Raw genomic sequence first — 19016 nt, forward strand, 5'->3', positions numbered from 1 at the left:
GGGGGGGGGGGAATTAATGATTAAAATATAGATAAAATAAATTTTCTCTTTGCGCGTTAATTACGCGCGTTAACACGGAGAGTCTTAGTTTTATATTCGTTAGAGAGCTTCGGCGCCGTCTTCCGCGCGAAACTCGCTCGAGCGGATTTAAATGATTGATTAATCTACATCCGCGCGGGATTTGTAACTTCCGCGGTTAATCGAGTTCAAGCGAATCGTCATGGCTTGTAATTTAATATATGGCCGAAGTTGCAACTTGCCAATAATCGTCCGTAATAACGTAACGGCGAAAGTTGTAAATTTCAATCGTCCACCGGCTGAGTGCAGTTCCATACGCATCAATTAATACACACTTATTATAGCAAATATTATTTATTTACATTTTCTACATATAATTTACACACAGAGCGCTGATAATGTTTGTTGGGGCACACGCATGCGCGTGCGAATGAGCTGAGAATGTTCTATAAAACACAAGGGTACGAGCAACGGTTGCGAGCGCGTAATATAGATAACTTTACGACATGTCGTCAAGAGGACAAAGGATATTTTATGACATCGTAGACATCACTTTTTTTAATACTTGTCTATAAAAGTGGCTATGCAATATGGGTTAAATACAGGTACGTCAGCCACGGAGGGGAGGCTTGACCCGTTTAACGACCTTTACTTGCAAACTCGCAAAGTGGATTTTGATTTATCTTTCCGTTTTTTTATTGCCAATGACAGTAATATCCGGGCCCATCGTAAAACGGGCGGCGTCGTGCGTTTTCAAGTGTCGCAGTAAATATTAAATTTTAAGCCTTTATAAAATAAAATAAATATAAACACGCGGTAACAAGATGCTCTTCTTAAAGGGCGGCGTCAAACATTCAATCCTTCTCCACTTTCGGAGGGACAATACTGTTTGGTTTAACGAGACAAGTTTGCCTATAACCACCATTTATGAAAAGTGTTTCTCGACAACGTTCCGCTCGGGGGATAAGCCCATGATAGAAAGTTTCGAGTCGCCGGGGACTGCCTGTGGCTTAAAGTTAAATTGCAAGAACGACATTGTTATCGAGATTCTGAATACTCGTGCGGATAGTATCTGTTATGGTTACCACATTCATAATTACCTCGGAAAATTGGAGAAATTTGCCATTTTGAAGAGATTTTCGCAAACTATGAGATGAGTAAGATAGAAACTGTCGTATCCAATAAGACATCTGCAGCCTTTCGTTTTTATCGAATGCTAATATAAATTTACTTTCTGCGGCAAAGTCACGTTAAAATAACATTGAATAACGTTAAAACTTTTTATAATAATCTTTCATTAAGTCTGCAATTATAATTATATTATTAGATCATATATTTTGCTTTGTATTTATAACTTAATCATCTCAAATTTCTCAGAATTAAAACGCGATGAAGCATAAAAATAGAATAATATTAAGAGTCAAGGAAACTGCAAGGGGAATAATTATTCTTTCGTTTCTTTAGAACTTTTCTATTGAACATCGTGCAATAGAGACGATATAGAATTTTACTTGTGTGAAATATCGAATGTAACAGGCTTCTATGGAGTTTCTAAAATTTTCTTGATATATATATGTATATATTATATATCTCCCTCTCTCAAGAAAACATCCGCACAGCACGCGCGTGTATATATTTCAGGCGAAACTAAATATGAACTTAGAACTTTCAACCTTCAAAAGGAATTTGTTACGAAGGCTAGAGGTAATAAGATTTTCGTGATCAAATATTGGATCTATTAGGTACACCGAGGGGAAAGTTGCAAATTAAGCTATCAAGGACTACGAGCAATCTATTGAATATTAGATCTGCTATTGTATTCGTCCATTTTATCATTGGATTTATATTCTGAAAAGTAACAAATCTTTAGAAAGAAATTAATTTTTATCTTCACCGTACTAATTTTATTACTTCTGAATACATTACTTTTATATGAACTTGGAATTCAATAACCTGAGTAATTCTTGTAGTGAATGAGTAATCGAGAGAAAACTATTGCTCTTAACTTTCAATAATTTAATTACAATTTTTCATAATGTAACAGACCCACTATTTAGTCGCGAAAAAATCTGCTGTATTAATCTTAATCTTTACAAAATTCTTTTTTTATAAAGCTTTAAAAATGCATTTTTTAGTTTTAAATAAAATCAATTTTTTTTCAACACGTATCATATAGCACAGCAGATATTGCGCTGTGAAATGTATGGAAATATTCTCTGGTTATATTAATTTTAATCTCAATTTTCTCTCAAAATTCAAATAGAACCTTTTGGGAACAGGAATTGTGTTCGGCATCAAATTTTCTTCATAAACTATTGGAAATGAATTGATTCTTTCTTCGAATTTAAAAAAAGGGTCACATTTTATTTTTTTTATTTTTGACTATATTATTTCAACGAATCCACCTAAATCTCTTTCACAATTATATTGTATATGTACATACATGAAATTAAGCATGATAAATTGTTCAGGATATTGAAATGTGCCTATTGCAACTTCAATCAATTTCAACGATACTTGTCGAGGGATATGATAATATCCGGATTAACTTGCATTCATAATTATATGCTACGTATAATATATTGTCCCGTACACAGTGTATGAATGATATGAGCAATATAAATTGCAATTTTCTTATGCTACTGTCGTCCATTTTAGACGACCTACATTTTAGAATTCGGCATAGAATTGCATTTTTAATTTCATGTACGCATTTTAACACACACACACACATATATGTGTGTATCTTCTTAATATACAGTTTACATACATATTTCCAATTCTTAATATGTTTTCCGTGTCATATGCGGCACATGGAATTATAGAAAGCGTTTTATTCTGAATTCTAATACAAATTACAGATTATTTAAAACGGACATAGAAAAAACCTTTTGTCGGTCAGACACCATTTCAAAAGTAGTTTTACTTTGTTACGGAAAATCGTAACTTTGAATTAAACTTTGAATTTAATCCTGAAATTCCTGATCTTTCATAAGATTTGTTATCGCGCAGCAATATTTGAATCCTTTAATTCTCAGATCATTTGTACAAAAATATTTATTTGCATCTCTGTTACCTAACAAGTAAACAATTCACGAAAAAATGTTTACGTTTTACAAATTTTTTTAAATTCTTTGACTACTTTGTCATTGCATATCATTGCTTTGTACAGTAACTTTACAGTGCGTGTATTAACTTGCATTGCTGTTGCAAAGTTACTGTACACAATGAAAAATCCTTTTGATCAGTAAGTTCACCGGAAACATTTCAAGAAAAATAACTTTCCAAATTCTTATGATATTTGTAATAATTCTCAAATTGCCACGAATGAAAGGTACCTTATTTTACCTCTCGAAAAGTTTTAAATATACACCCAGATACGTGTGCTGTCTAAAGTCTTGATAATCATCCGTACGTATAAAACTAAAGGGAACTAATACATATATTCGCAGATATTAAAATATAGATGCCGTAATATTTTACTCTATAATCTCAACTACATAGCTACCCGGTTGTGGCGGGAGCGACAGGTTGAAATAATTGGTAAAATAATCGGTTTAATAATTTTCCGCACGAACGGTGCTCCATCCAGTAAGCTTATCCGACAGAAGTAGCGCAGCCTGCGGAATGGTGATCCCTATTACAGCCTCGCGCACAGCGGTGCTCGGTTGCGCCTGGAAGCGTTGAAACCGGAAGCCGTGTACACCTGAGGCGAGAGACGGGCGATGTAGTACCTGGTACCTGGGCCAGACAGGTCGCCCTCCTCAGCCAATCGTCTCCCGCGCTTTGTTTACGTCCTCCAGATCTGACGAAGGAAGAGGAAGGCGTTCGCCATCGTGAGTCGCAGGTCTGAGCGACCTGTGCAGTCCGCGGCGATCGCTTCTGCGCACTCGGCGCTCCTGCCGAGGAACGGTGAACGCGATGGTGAACAAAGAAGGCCAGTTGTCACGCGTGTTGACAGGCTCCACGCGTGCCCCACGCGCGCTCGTATCTCGGCACCTTTAAATCGCGACTAGAAAGTCAAGCCGGCGGCAACAATCGGTCCAGATTCAATCATTTTCGCGTCCCTTCCCTCTCGTCCTCCTCGTAGTTCTGTAAGTTATCAAACGATAATTCATTATACACGGAGAAAAGAATGGAATAAATGTTCTAATGGCAGCCGACGATAACCAAGTGAAATCGTTCTCGGAAGCCCGGTCGTGCGGTCGATTGACCAAGTGAGTGAAACAAAATGCGATTAACGAGGAAGCGATTTCGTTAACGGTGAGGAAGTCAACGGTGACACGTGAGAGACGTGAAAGCGGACGGCGTTTTCCCGAATAAAAGGGGACAGAATTTAAAAGAGGGTGCGCCGTGACATTTGTCAAATCTGGAGGATTTCCGGCCTTGAGGAGCTCCGAGAGCGGAATCGAACGGGTTTCAACGCCCACCGTATATCCGTTCGCCGATACTCGCTCGTTGGATTCTCCGACCGGCCGACATCGCGTGGCGACCATGGCCGGCTTGGAGGATCGTCGAGATCCTCGTGAGACTCGTCCACGACGGAGCCGCCCGATGAAAATGCACGAGGGGCGAGGCGGGCTTTGAGCGAGGGAGAGCCGCGCGCCCGGAGAGGTGGAGGACCTCGCGGACCCCGCATCAACGAATGCATCAGGAATCGTCGCGCGGTGTAAACCGGTTTCTACATTCGGTGCAACGACGTACAACGGCGCCGCCGCCGGTGAGTTTTAACGAGGAGACCTCGAGACGAGACGAATGCCCGCCGCGCCGCGCCGCGCCGCACCGCGCCGGTCGATCAGATTACTCGGCGAATTGCGAGCGGTAGTTTTAGCGAGGGGGCAGCGATCGAATTACGCTCCGATAGACCGCTCCGAGACCGCCTTGGGGATCTTGGACCGATGACGCCACGCTAACTGACACAATTAATGCTTTCCACCAAGGCTTTATTACGTGTGTCTCGCCTTACGCGCGCAGCATCATTTAACCACTTTTAAAAGAGCATGTAAGAGGCTTATTATTGCCGCTTTTCCGATCGATCGATGGGGTCCTCTCGCTTCGCTCACCTCGGGCTGCGAGAGTAGCTTTGTCTGCGCTGAATATGTATTTTGACAGATGTCAAGTTGTTATTCCGTGCATTTCCCGGACGAACTTTTTATCAAGATAAAACACGTCAGATACTAAATATTTTTCAAGGGAAATAATTTCATATTTTAATTCGACACATACATTTCAAATTTATTTCCACGTGCGCGACATAAAGAACGCTCATAATTGCAATAAAAGAGAAATTCACTATTTGCAACTCTAATATGTTTTTGGGAAACAAAAATATGCTCGTGTCAATCGCAGTTAATGTATTTATGCACAACGTTGGAGAATGAACGGTGCACTTTGTAATGTTCTAACATAAACAAAAGTTGCTCGTCTTGACTATATATAACTTGTAACAAGGATTTGAAAATGGCAGATTCGAACGTATCGTTTCACGCTGTTGCTGAACTATTTATTCGAATCGTGTGATATCGAAAGATGAATGGCCGATCCGAGGGATCATAACTTCCAATCGATTACGCAAGACACACCGCTCGTCCCTAGAGACGATTTACTTTCACTTTCGCGGAGAGGGTCCGCGCTCTCCCGCGAACATTATTTCGACTTCGGCTAAAAGTAGAAGACAGATGTTGGCGATTTGGCAACCCGTCGCTGGTTCCCGAACGTGCCGCGGCGTCACGAAAGAATTTAAAACGGCAGTCCGTGCGACGAGCTACGAGTAAACTGAGGAAAGTGATTGGGTACAACGTGTTGATTCGCGAGCCGGGCGAAAGCACGTGTATAGAAGTAAATGACAAGAATAGATAGACTGGGCTATTCTTTCGTAACTTAATTAAACGATCTCGACGTCTCTTATGCATATCGACGTCCAGCTGCCTCTCGTCGCTAGTTCGACTTGGTCACTTTACGCCTGGGCTTCTTAATAATTCACGCGACACGAAGTGTTCTATTGTATCGCTCTGCATTTTATGATTTGCAATATTTTCTCTGCGCGTCTGGAATAGACGTGAACTAAATTAATTAATACGAAATAATTTACTCTTAATAATGCGCCGAACTAGCATGTTAATAAGGACGTAATAAACAATAATTCCGATGTGGCGAATGATGCATCACTGATTTAATTAACAATGAGAAATATCTTTGAATTAAATTTAATTAAATCTGTAATATTATGCATTCACGTTATCAGTTATTACTTAAAAATTAATTTCCAAGTCAATATTAAATACCGTAATCGTTTCAATTTTATAACGGCACTCATTTCCCATTTTTTAATATAACACTAAGCTTTTTCTAAGAGAGAGGGAGATAGAAAGGGAGCGTGGCGCGTGTTTGTGTGTATAACAGGCAAAAAGGGCGAAGGGAATGAAGAAAAAGGATGTCTTTTCGACACCAACCTCTTGATGAAAACAGCAATTACCGTCAAGTTACGAGGCTTAATATTATGCATCGATTGCACAAACCACATCCATAAGATTGCATTATGTAAATGTATTGAACACGACCATCGGAGAATCATGATCGGAAGTGACAGGCGGAAATGAGATTCCCCCAGATTTTCCTTGAAATTAGTTTTTTCTCCCTCACCTGACCCAAATTAAATTATACGAACTACTCCGGTGCATATACCACAATTGCAATTTTCATAAACATATTTTCTTCGGTTTCTTGCCATAATTTTAATTAAGTCTTTAATTAAATTCCTTCTCAGTAATGCCGGTCTGTGAAAAGTGTCTTAAAGGCGCTCAGATGAAAATCGTATTCCTTAATAATTTTTCTCGCTGCGAAAATTTACGTAGCGTTTTCTAAATTTTTTTCGTTATAAATGGACTCCTTCTCGCCACTTTTTATCCGCCTGTCTCTCCCCTTTCCCATAAATTTACGTCGCGTAGTCCTACTTTAGCCGAGCCAGGTTGGATTATTCAGAATCCGAGAATGATCTGTATGCATGGCGGGCCCTCTTCATTCCGCACTGTCAGCAATGCGAGACAAGGAAGAATAATAAAAAGAACCGACAGTCTTTCTTTCTCCCCGGCCCGTGCCAACGTCGCGGTATTTTATAGTTGCTCGCCATCGACCAGATTTCCTACTCGGCCCTATTCTCAATTACATCTCTCGGCTCTCGGCGCGGCGCGAAGTTCGTTTCTCAATTATCCGCTCGCTCGCATACACGTACGAGAGGTCTTACGTACGAGAGAGCTTAGGATGCTCGGAAATCACGGAGATCTCCCCCCCCCCCCTCAATTGTTCCACCCGTCGTGATTGTCCTACTTCCGCTCTTTTCAAATTTTGCATCGAGTTACGAGCACTCGGAAAGTTTCCGTTACGAGTTCGTTCGCTGCTCACCCTTCTGCCCGCTGTACTGTGTGAGAAAAACACTCCGGAAAAGGGCGGCACCTGCGAAGCGAGTACCGATGCAACGGGTGTCCCGATAATTCTGTATTTCTTGGAACAGCGGCGAAGGAGAACGATAGGCGTTCGCGATAGTCGTCGTTGCTTCTGATTGACGCGCCGATAAAGGATTGCGAAGCCAAAGTTATATCTAAAAAGAGACACGTGATAACGAGGGGGGTTTTTTTTGTAATTCGCACGATGCATAAAACTGCACGTCGGAAGTGGGTGAAATTTTGTTGCGCTGGTAGTTCTTTTACGAAGCTCGATGAAAGTTTCTCGAGAGAATGCAATAATAAAAGTGGTATGTTACTAAATAATAATATGTAATTTGCGCCTACGGTGCGGTTATTTTTATACCGCTGACGTGAAAGTTCCTAATAAAAGTCGAACATGAATGAATAATTGTTATTGCGAAAATATTTTAAAATTAAATACACATTGTGCAAAACTTGCACTGTAATAATGTAAAGAACGCGATTTTCATAATAACGGTAATAAATCAAGGAGCTTCCGTCACTTTTCCCCGGGAATATATATATGTGCAAAGTAAAATTAGGTTTTCAATTTGATTTTTTACGTTCTTGGAAAAGTAATATATATTGCAATACAAATTCAATAAAATCGAAATACTTGAGGAGCAGGAAGTATTAAAATCAAACAGCACAAAGGATACCGGAATTGATATAAAATGTTGATATTTATCTTCCTTGCTTTGCTTTAAATATCAAGGAATTATTTATACCGCAAAGTATAAATATTACGTAGATCTTTGAAACCACATATTTATTTAATTTCCCGCGTATTTACTACATTTCCCACGTATCTTTATTTCACCGCGGTTATTGCAGTTTAAATACGGAGGAGTCCTTTGCCGAGAGAGCACCGAAAGGGAGCGTAGTGTTGTTATTTTATCGTAAGGATACTCGAGATCGACTGTACGAAAATGGCATTACGTCGCGCAAAGTAAACGTAAAAATGTAAACGTTTTAGACGGGATATTTTACATACGCAGGCGAAAACCCGTCGAGCTCGTAATACGCCCCTGAGTCTAACGAAATTCGAACTCACCTGCCCCGATGTCATGCACGGATGCTTAACAGCACACCACATCTGTTACGAGCCTCCTTTCAGTACGTGTCCTTCCTCTACGTCGTGAGGACCTTTTGCGTGAGAGGCGGCGTATTCTCGCGGGAAAAGAAACGCGTCTCGCGATCGAGTGTCACAAATTCTCAAACGCGCGAGTTTCGAAGGTCCTCGCCAGTGATTGGGAAGCTACGGAACGTTATTTAACTGGACTCTTAACGAAGAAAGGGGGGGAAAATTGTTTCGCCGTGCCGCAATGCGACGTTAATTTGACGAGTACGACGCGGGAAATATCATCTCGCGTGGTTAATCGACGTCGATACACTTTCCTTTGACGAGATTCTCTTGCTGATGGAAAAGCTCTACCTCATTTTTGCGGCTTTTCATGACGCTTTCCAGTGTCCCCGGCGCAACGTGAAATTGCATCGCCGTGCACTGCAAATCGATAACGCAATTACATTCCGCTTCGTTAAAGGCGAAGTCACTTTCAATCGGACGTGATAAAGTCACGATCGGACGGCGCATCAGTTGGATTCGGTTTAGAAAATACGCGCATGAGACACGGAGCATCGTAATGACCCCTTTGTGAGCTCGTAATGATTCAGAGTAGTGTGATACGTATTATCTGTGCGACGTGATTTCGGCGGCACACGAGTGCGACAGTTTGCGCGACGTAACGAGCAATTTGATTGGCACTGTCGATGAACTCTCACTGGCCGGTGTGTTAAAATCGCCCCGCCGCTATATAATTTTCCATCAGTTGTTATCGCAAATCCGACGTGGACAATAGCGCGAAACGGATTAACGATAAAGTAAAAGAACGTTGGTGGGCTCCGTAGTTTATTCATCATCAGGGCAGAAGTTAAATAATTTACCCCGCCGATGCGCGCAATGGTCCGTGTACTGCTCCAGTTTCAAACTGTTACCGCCGAATGGGCGTTTCTCTCTCGTCGTGGATGTAGCGGCCGGACCCACGAATCGGATTTTGAGTGAAGTTTCACAAGGTAAACGAAACGGAAAATGCCGACCCGTGCAATTTTCGAGCTAACATTTATTCCATTTAATCGCGAATATATTCAGATTTTTATTTCATCAAACGTGTCTTCAGCAGTACCAATATCACATCACGCACGCACACATATTGCAGTTATCGATTCATCTTATGTATAAAAAAAAAAATTCTGCATAGCGGCTAAATTGACGAGTGGGAAATCGATATTAAATAAAAAAAAAGAGTTTTCGCGGATGTTCGGAAAAGTGCGGTGATTGAAATTTAAACGCGCTGTACCCAGGAGAAAATATATGGAGACAAATAGGACGTGTATGTGTGTGTGTATGTGTTGCGCGTGGATAAAAAATAACCAGTTCCTTTTTTCGCGGTGTTACGGCGCTTATTTGTTTCCGGCGCAATTAGTCGTGCCAAATCCAATTATCAGTTTGTCTCAATCAGGCGCGGGGCGACATCGACCCCCCAATCGACCGAGAATATCTATTTAGCAGATTTCCATTGAAATTTCGTGCTGAAACTCGGAAAAATTTCTAACGCGCATCCCGTCGGAAATCACTCGCGAGAAGACCCGTTTGTGATATAACGCGCTCATTTATAATATGCTACGGTGTATACGCTACATTTATAACATAACGAGAATGAATTAACAACTGTAATATTTCATACAACAAAATGCAGGTTGACGGTTTCTTTGAAGTGTAACGCCGCATTAATATTAATATATCTTTTAAAATGTAATAGCGAGCTACGCATATATATATATATATATATAAATTAATATGAAACATTTGCCATGCATCTTTTTTGCACCGCATAAATGACGTGCTTTAATACGCGAAACCCACGCGGACATCAAGCAGGATTTGCTTTTGTTTGCAGTCATTACATACATATACCCCCCCCCCCCGACTTTAAAACTGATGATAAATCCAGTTCTGGCTTAGCCGCCCGTTTGAAAATTATTTACGAATATAGAGCGCAATAGACGTTCGTGAAATGTCAGCGGTCGCAAAAATTTATCGCGTGGCATCGCGTAGCACGATGATAAATTGCGGCGTGCAACTGATAACGCAAAGTGTTATTAAATTATGAAGCGCGAATACCAAGTGATGCGTTAAACCACGCATCGTTCCACCGCGCGTCTTCGTAGATGGATCTTTACACGTGCCCGAAGCATCTCGCCCGGTTTCAATAGCCTGCGTTTTATGAACACGCCGCCTCCGTGTAATAAATTACAACGGAAACGTAAAGGCGATTTTACGGGCAGATTTTAACGCGTTTAGGCAACATTTTTAGCTGCTTGATCTGATCCCGATGACGATAATGCAATCGATCGGGACGTTCCGATAACATCCCTGACATTTTGGGACTCGATAATCGCGACCGGCGGTCACGCCTCCCACATTTATTTTCTCAATTTTGCGATGCGTCACTCGTTGTAGCTGACAGATCAAGCCGGTATCGCTGGATTCAGTATAAAATCTAATGTCTATGCCCCGACACGTGCGAGCGACACATATCAGACCTTTTACACAGGACAGTACAACAGTCGATATACACGCGATGCAGCTTCGAGCGACACACGAAACTGCAGCAATCTCTTCGTGGTAAATGCGTCGTGTGCCGGACTAGAACAATAGCAAACTTGATGACTATACACGGGGAAGATATTGTCTTATAAATTGCATATAAAGCTGGCTTTCCTTTTGCAACATTTTGCCGTAAACGCTGGAACACAGCAATATTATACCAGTCTTTATTACTATGTAGATTGGTAGTAAATTACATTCTTTCCGTTGCATTAGTAAGCAACGGACACGCGCACATAACGCACACTGTAAAAAAGTTATATATACTTTTGTAAATTAATTCTATTTGAAACCTCACACACAATATTTGCAGCAATGGTTCAGTTAATTAATTTTTGTTTCGCCCAGAAAATTACTACTTTGACATTGCAATTTTTCCTATAAATATAATACAAACTGCGCAACTTATATTAAAACATATGCGTTTCGTAAAATTTTATTTCCTTTATGTTAGCGTGGAATTGGATTGTTTTAAATTGTATATTAAAGTATGTGAAAAAATTATGAATTTCTTCGTGAAATATAAAGCGTACACATCTTTAAATAAAAATATCATAATTGTAATGTCAGTATATTTCGGGATAATAAAAATTTTATTATAATCTTTGCTGCAAAATATTTACCCTTTGCATAGAACGTTGTACTACCTTTAATAAACTTTAATGTAATAATTTATCTATGGAATGTACCGATAAACGCGCAATTTTATTGACATTCTTTGTGTAATTATTAAAACTTTGTAAGAACTCAGCCATCGCGCGTGCACAAGTTACATAATTTAATTTAAGTAACAATTTTTATTTCTGAACAAAGTTGATAACGTAGACGATAATATTTCGTGTATGTCGCGATTTAATTCGGTGTCAATACAAAGTCGCCAGCGAAATGCAACGTGCGCACGTTGTAATTTCTATATTAGCGATAAAATACTTTATATACACTTCTAGCACTATTAATGTTTATGTGAACGGCAATAATTAAATGCATGCGCGCGTAAAGGGAAACTTTGAAATTCGACAGATCGATACGCGATTCGCACCTGATAATAATAAAATTGTCATGCCCGCTTGTTAACAATCGCGCGTAATGAATATTCGCGGGCCATTTCGCGCGAGCAGATTTATCATTTTCGAGTAATCTCGACACATTTGATGCCGTTCATTAATTCGACATTAAATCGCGATATTAAAGCGGCGCCCGGCGCCACGTTAAAATGACGGGATTTACGAAGTGTTGTCGCATCGCCAAACTTTATTAAGATGCAAAAATGCATCGAAGTAATTTTTAAAACCCTGTCAATTTATCTGCAAATATATAAAGATTGCACTCGCCGCTGCGCGAGTCCAAGTGGCTCGAATCCCCATTCGAAGATGAGATTCACGTACGGTCATTTCCCCCTGGAATCCCAAATGAAGCACCGGCGTATTTTGCAATGAAAAACCATCGGTGCAGTCGGCGGCAACGACTGTATAATGCAGACATAACGATGGCAGCGTAAGAAGCATTGGCGACGAACCTGGCGAGGGGGAAAATGCATTATCCTCTCGTCTCTTCTCTCGAGAAATCTTCCTTCGTCGCTCCTTACCCTCGTAGCGTTTTCATGTATATCCCCCGGGAGCGAGCATCGTCCACTTTGGTTTCATAGAATGGCTTCTATTCCGGAGAAGAAATTTTTTGCGTTGAAAGAATTGTTCCAATTTATCGCATGCGTTTTTCCAGATAACATTTTAATTGGAAAAACGTATCGGTGATATACGCACTATCTTTCAAGTCAGGAACGCTTTTATTATTTTAATCGTACACAAATATTGATGGTATTTCATTCATATGAGAATAATACAATTTTATTAGAATGAGATTATAATCGAGATAAAGATTATATATCGAAGCCAATTTTGGACGACCTATAATTTGTAGCGAAATTCAAGCTAGAAATATAACGCACATGGGAGTTTATTGTAAAATTTGACACGAAGTATATCTACTTCGTCTAAAATGGCCTCTGATAAAATTGAACTTTTTAACTCTAATTATTAGATTCTACGTTCAAAAAGGTTTATTCTTTTATTATTATTCTGGGTATTGTTAAACATTAGAACGCAAGACCAGAATTGTCGGAGAATATTAAGCAAACACGTGCCGCGGATTACATTCACGAATATTTGAAGTACTTTTCAAATATCGTTTTGAAATGTTTGATATATGTATACATTTTCCGTATCAGTTGATTTGAAACTAAATATCGTCCAGTAGAAACTTCCATGGGGCGCACATGTCTCCGTAAGAACTTCGGAAAATATGTTTTATAAAATGGGAAAATAACGGAACTGATTAAACCTAGAAATGCTACGTCAAACGGACGCAAAGTACTGTTTCGAATAATTAATCACGATAGATTTTTTTTACAACAGCGCTCTTCATTTCTATAATTTACATCTCCTCGTTTTAAATGTTATTTAAAGGCAACTAGCGTTGTATGTCTAATTAATACGTTATCTTTAGAAGAGATATCCATTTTTAGAAATACTATACATTGCAAAGCGCCACGAGTGCAAATGAAATATCGAAATTTCTGCGCGATTCGACGCAAAAACACGAGTAATTTAAATACACAATATACGAAACCGACTCCCACGTTCCACTAAAAATTATTAGATATCCTCTTCTGCCGGCACGTGGCGTTAAAAATAATCGAATGTGTTTTTTTTCTATTCCTGTAACGATTGAAATTTTACTGTCCGCTTAACGCAATTGAATTATACTTTCTCATAATTCGCATTTCCGTGTGCATTTTTGTATTGCTATTACACGTGCTAAGTAACGATGGAGCCGATTACGGATATAACTGCGATATTACATGCCGCTGGCGGCGAAGATCGTAGTGAGAACTTTTTTCTCACAGGACGTAGTTCGTGTTTGCCTGCGCGTGTGCGGCAGTTGCGCGTAATATTCTCGCTGAGAATGCAGTTTATGATTATGAACCTCGTTGCATTGCAGTTACGATGTTAATTGCACCCCGACTGCTGTTGCACACAGACTATCTTCAGCTTTGGACGATGCGCTTCAGAACGAGAGCTGTGTTTCTTGTTAAAAATTTTCCAACTGGGTCGAAAACTGTCGTAAATGGGTACAGTTGTCGTTGTTTTCGAAGAGTTTGCCCTGCAAACCGTTTTCAAACTTACAACGCACATAAATATCGTACGTCAGCTCTTACCAAACGAATGTGGGGGGAGGTGTACTCTCCCGCGGGGGGAATTCGTGTAACCGTTTTGGCAGAAAGGATTCGATGTGTTACATAATTTCAGAGTATACGTTCTTTAAACACGCTTGGAAACGTATCGCGAGCCCATTGATATATAGAGCTTTCTATTTCTTTTCGTTTTCTGAATCTATCGATATGCCGCGGGGAAGAAATAGCGCTATCATCCTTCACACGCGCAAAAATAACGACCTGCTTCCCAGAACCGTGGGGAACGATTGCTGAAATTTACATATCTGCCCTGAAAACTCCCCGGGGAATCTGAAACTTGCGAATGTGGAGTGTCTCGGGTTTCAAAGTCCATTAAAGTGACAAAGAATGTCGATGTCTGTCTGCAGAATTAATTAATTCTTTAATTACTCGGTCCCAGGTCATTCGTGGGTCTCCGAATATGTCAAGTTCCTTTATTAATTGATTTAAATGTTACGCGATGCCCTTTAAACAAAATTTTCCTCAATGACCGTCGATGGTTGGATTTGCAGAGCGTTTCGCGAATATAAAATGAAATGGGGCGGGATTTCGTTGATTTCTTTTCGATTACAATTCATAAATATTCAAGTGAATGAAACGCTTGAAATGAATGAAACAAATTTTATCGACTATACTCGTTGAAATCCATCTGTTCGTTGTAATGCCTCTCCCGTTGCGGTAGTTTTCAATTACGTCAAGTAATTAACATGCTCCATCAATTCTCCAAATCATCGCCAATGCAAATTCAGGAAATTGCTGCGGCCATTCGGTGCTTTAAACGGATTTCACTGCAACGCTAAACGAATTACTTTGTCTTGCCACGGCAGACACGGCGTATTACGCATCTAATACCCGCCGCTTCAGCTATTCGTTCTTGAAAATCACGCGGAATTCCACGCGATATTCCATCTCTCGTCGCGAACTGCCGGTAGATAAAGTCAGCTCCGCGGATTCGCGCGTCCCACCGTCGCTTCTCACCTCGTCGAACGCACGTATGCATGACTTTTTAATGCACCTCCAACAAAACGTGCGCGTCCTTGCGCACTTCCAATTTCCTGACAGTGCCATATATATCTCAATGTCAGTGGGAAATGGATTCCGCGGGGTGTGCATCCGTTCCGCATCACCGCATCGCGCTCCCCGTTTACGTGGTGCGCCGCGGCGTCATATTTTCCGTCTAATATCGCACAGACGTGCAACGTGTACCTATATAGTTACGTCTCATTGACGACAGACAATACGTTCCGCCCCGATCGATTATACGCTATGATGAACGATTCTCGAGACGCCATAGAAACGCAAGTGCACAGGAAGCGTTTCTCCGAACTGACAATAGCGCTCCTACAAATCATAGATGTTAATCGCGCTATAATTAAGATATATGCGCCATAAACAGATAACTTCGCCGATCCTCCGCGGAGTTAAAAGAACTCTCGCTTATCACAACACGAATAATACAAAAAAAAACAGATGCACTTATCGATTATATAACACAAAAGTACGCAAATCTTTATCTAATCTTAAACCTACGTTTTAATCTCCATTCGATTTCCACACGTATACACACGTACGTTCACTTGGCCGTTCTATTTATTCTAACGTTGATAAACTTCCTCATACTTTTCACGCGAGTTATATGCACGCACGTAATAAAACGTAAATCTCTAATAGATTTATTAATTCGATCAAGCGATCTTTGCAAACGCATAATTAGTAGAAAATTATGGAAAATTATTTCACAATGTGTAAAATGCAAAATCGATATTTAATAAATTTACATTCTCTTTGCAATATATCACTCGCGATGCGCAATAATCGATTGTACGGAGCTGCATACATAATCGTGCGTGAAGCAGCAAAACGTTAAATATTTGCGCGCGCGCGCGATATATTATATAAGTGTATAGATTTTAAAATAAAAGGCAAACAGCAAATTTATTTGATGGATTTATGTTAATGAAATTTCCGAGCTACCGTTTAGCTCCGACGAAAAACCGTGCGCAATTTATTTCGGCTAATCGCGTTATATTCCGCGAAAAGATAACAGGAAAAGATACACCGTCTTGGTAGGGAAAACTAATCAATCGTAAGAAATTACGAAATCTCTTACACAGTGTTTTACACGATTCGAATGAAATAGCTGGATAGACGCTAAGCTACAGCTTCCTCGTATCTCGCTTACTTCCTTTGTCGTGACGCAGTGACGGCCGCATAATTAACAAACGAGGACAAAATCCTCGAGGCCAAAGTACTCGCGCATGTCCGAGCTTATTTTATCGCAGCGCTCTTTTCGAAAAACAAAAAACTTGAAAGGTTGAAACAAATTTATGAATTTTCGCAACGAACACGACCACTCTCTTCCTCGCTGCAAAGGGCATATTAAAAAAAAAAGATTTCAGCGAGATATGTTTGAACGACTAATGAAGTTCTTTTCGGAGAGGGCCGTAGAGTCTAATGTCTGAACTTTTTTCCGCGCGCGAACTTTCAATTGGCAGCTCGAAAGTTCCTCGTATATACAAGAAAGACGAACGGGGGCTGCCGGAAAACGGGACCGTAACGGCGCATTAAACTGATGCGGGCTAGGTCCGTAACAGCGCTGTCGACCGCGCCGTTACGTTTTACGGATCGATGAATTTTTCATTAATACACCCTCGCTTGCGGATTTTACACGAAATTTTATTCCTCGCGTAGCGGAGGCTCTTTATCGGCAGTAAAAGCACATGCGCCGAGATCGAGCTGCCGTGACGGGATCCACGTGACGTCACAAAAGGACGTCACAGTGTGCCTGACGCCGGGCGGCGAGAGGGGGATTCCCACGAACCGCGGTTTACCATACTTCCAGGGAGCTGCTTACCCGTATCCGTGTACCACTGCGTCACCAACAACATATTATTAATCACAAAGGATCCGTATCGCGCACCGATGAGCATATTACGAGACATCTTAGGACGGCACGAATCGCGCTCGTTCCTTATGGAACATAATGAGAAATCGCGATACCGCGGGAGTTCCGCGAAATGCATCTTCCATCTAAACGGCGGGCAAAATAAAAGTGTTTCATGGCTTACCTCGTTACGACTCGTTCCATGCGAACAAAACTCGGTAGCATTGTTATCGCATCCTCCCAGAATAGAAATTAAATTCTCCCGCCGAACAATCGCGCTGAACTTCCCGGGAAAGTTTCGCCCGCGCGATTTCTAATGAACTTTTCGACATTTCTCGCTTTTTCAACGATCCGCCTTATCGTTAACGAACTGAAGGTGTGCGGCAACTTCATACTATAAATTAAACGGGAATCTACTTTTTGGGAAACGCAATATTAAGTTTCATTAAGGTTCACCGAGCGCGAGAGACTATGAACGTTGTTAAAATTTACGCCCGAACTTTGCGTTAAATTAATGCAAATTTCGGTATTATGAACACCGCTTCTCGATGCACGGGTATATGTCCCAGCTATTTTAATCCCAACCCGAAGCCGGGCTTCCTTCGGTAAGCCGAGAACCGAGGAAAAATTCAAAGGGACTACTACGTTCGTAGTCTAAACCGCCTCTCGAACAGAGCCTGCGTACCGTAACGAGATCTGCTCCGGATGGTCAGATTTCCGGTGACTTGGCGCTACGCGATAAACGGCGCAACCTTTCGCCGAGGTATAATCGCAGCGATTTCCGTCAAATCGCCTTTTTCGCGCGCTACAGCCATCCCGAGGGACGTGGCACGCCAGACCGATCTCGCATGAAAATGCAAATCGCCGGGTCCCTTATCCGTATACGGCTAATAAATGCGGCACGTCGTCATTGCGCCTAATGGTAAAAAAAAAAAGAAGAACGGGAAAAGTAAAGAGAGGTCTCGAGCGGGACGAAGCTTAATGGGGTCGCGCGCGCGCATAATGACATTTTTACGCGCAACAAAAAGAGCGGCGGTATTTTTGACATTACGCCAAAATTGCCGAGGAATTCTGGTCGTTCCGTGCGACACGTTGATAATTTTATCACTCAATCTCAGATTGCGCGGAGAAATTCTCGATTAATGGCGCGGGCGCGGGAGCGTTGTCTAACCGGCTGTTTAATTACGCAGACAGGTTCAAACAGACGAGAAAAGAGATACGCGCACGCGTGTGTGGGTGTGCACGCGCGTATACGTGCGCGCGTGCGTACGCATGTATGTATGTGATCTCGTGTTTGACGTGATTAGCATTCAGCGTGCTCGATTTGCCGTAACAATCCTGAAATTTTCGGCGTGAATGTATTAGCACGCGCCAAATAGCGGCGGATCGTTATTCTGTGATAAGCGCAGGCAAACATATTATTTGACGATAATTGCTATAATCATTGATAACGGATATAATTATCAGATATAGATATATATCAGCAACACATTTTGTTCGACGTATCGATGGAGTCACAATGTTGTTACGTAATCTCGATGGGAATGCGGCATGTCCACCGAATTTCTTTGTTTACGAAGAGGGTTTTCTCTTAAAATTTATCCTGAAAATCACGCGATCGTGAGACAACATGGCATTTTGAAGAACTTTATGAGTTTTTTTGAAATTTTATCATACATTTTACTAATAAAATGTATACTAAGGCTTGGTTTCACCGACGTCGCTTAACTTTAAGCTTAGCTTAATTCGTTCTTT

At 41.0% G+C, this 19016-nt stretch overlaps 1 protein-coding gene and 1 long non-coding RNA gene across 6 annotated transcripts in view; one reads left to right on the plus strand and one right to left on the minus strand.

Annotated features, from left to right (window-relative positions):
• Window positions 1-19016, plus strand: part of LOC105561495 (ankyrin repeat and fibronectin type-III domain-containing protein 1) — a 95036-nt gene that overhangs the window by 55040 nt on the left and 20980 nt on the right. The window contains exon 1 of one of the 5 annotated variants that reach the window (XM_012011530.1): window positions 4109-4738. The exons of the other annotated variants lie outside the window; for them this stretch is intronic. The gene's annotated coding sequence lies outside the window, so the exon portion shown is untranslated. Of the gene's footprint in view, window positions 1-4108; window positions 4739-19016 lie in introns of those variants that run through there. 5 annotated transcript variants of the gene reach the window in all.
• LOC105561493 overlaps window positions 1294-19016 on the minus strand; it is a 61725-nt gene continuing 44002 nt past the window's right edge. The window contains exon 3 of the long non-coding RNA XR_001008910.1: window positions 1294-4110. This is a non-coding gene — a long non-coding RNA (uncharacterized LOC105561493). The remainder of the gene's footprint in view (window positions 4111-19016) is intronic.

This window comes from Vollenhovia emeryi, unplaced genomic scaffold (assembly GCF_000949405.1).
Source record: "Vollenhovia emeryi isolate VEMERY1.0 unplaced genomic scaffold, V.emery_V1.0 DF939206.1, whole genome shotgun sequence".
In the NCBI taxonomy this organism is placed as follows: domain Eukaryota; kingdom Metazoa; phylum Arthropoda; class Insecta; order Hymenoptera; family Formicidae; genus Vollenhovia; species Vollenhovia emeryi.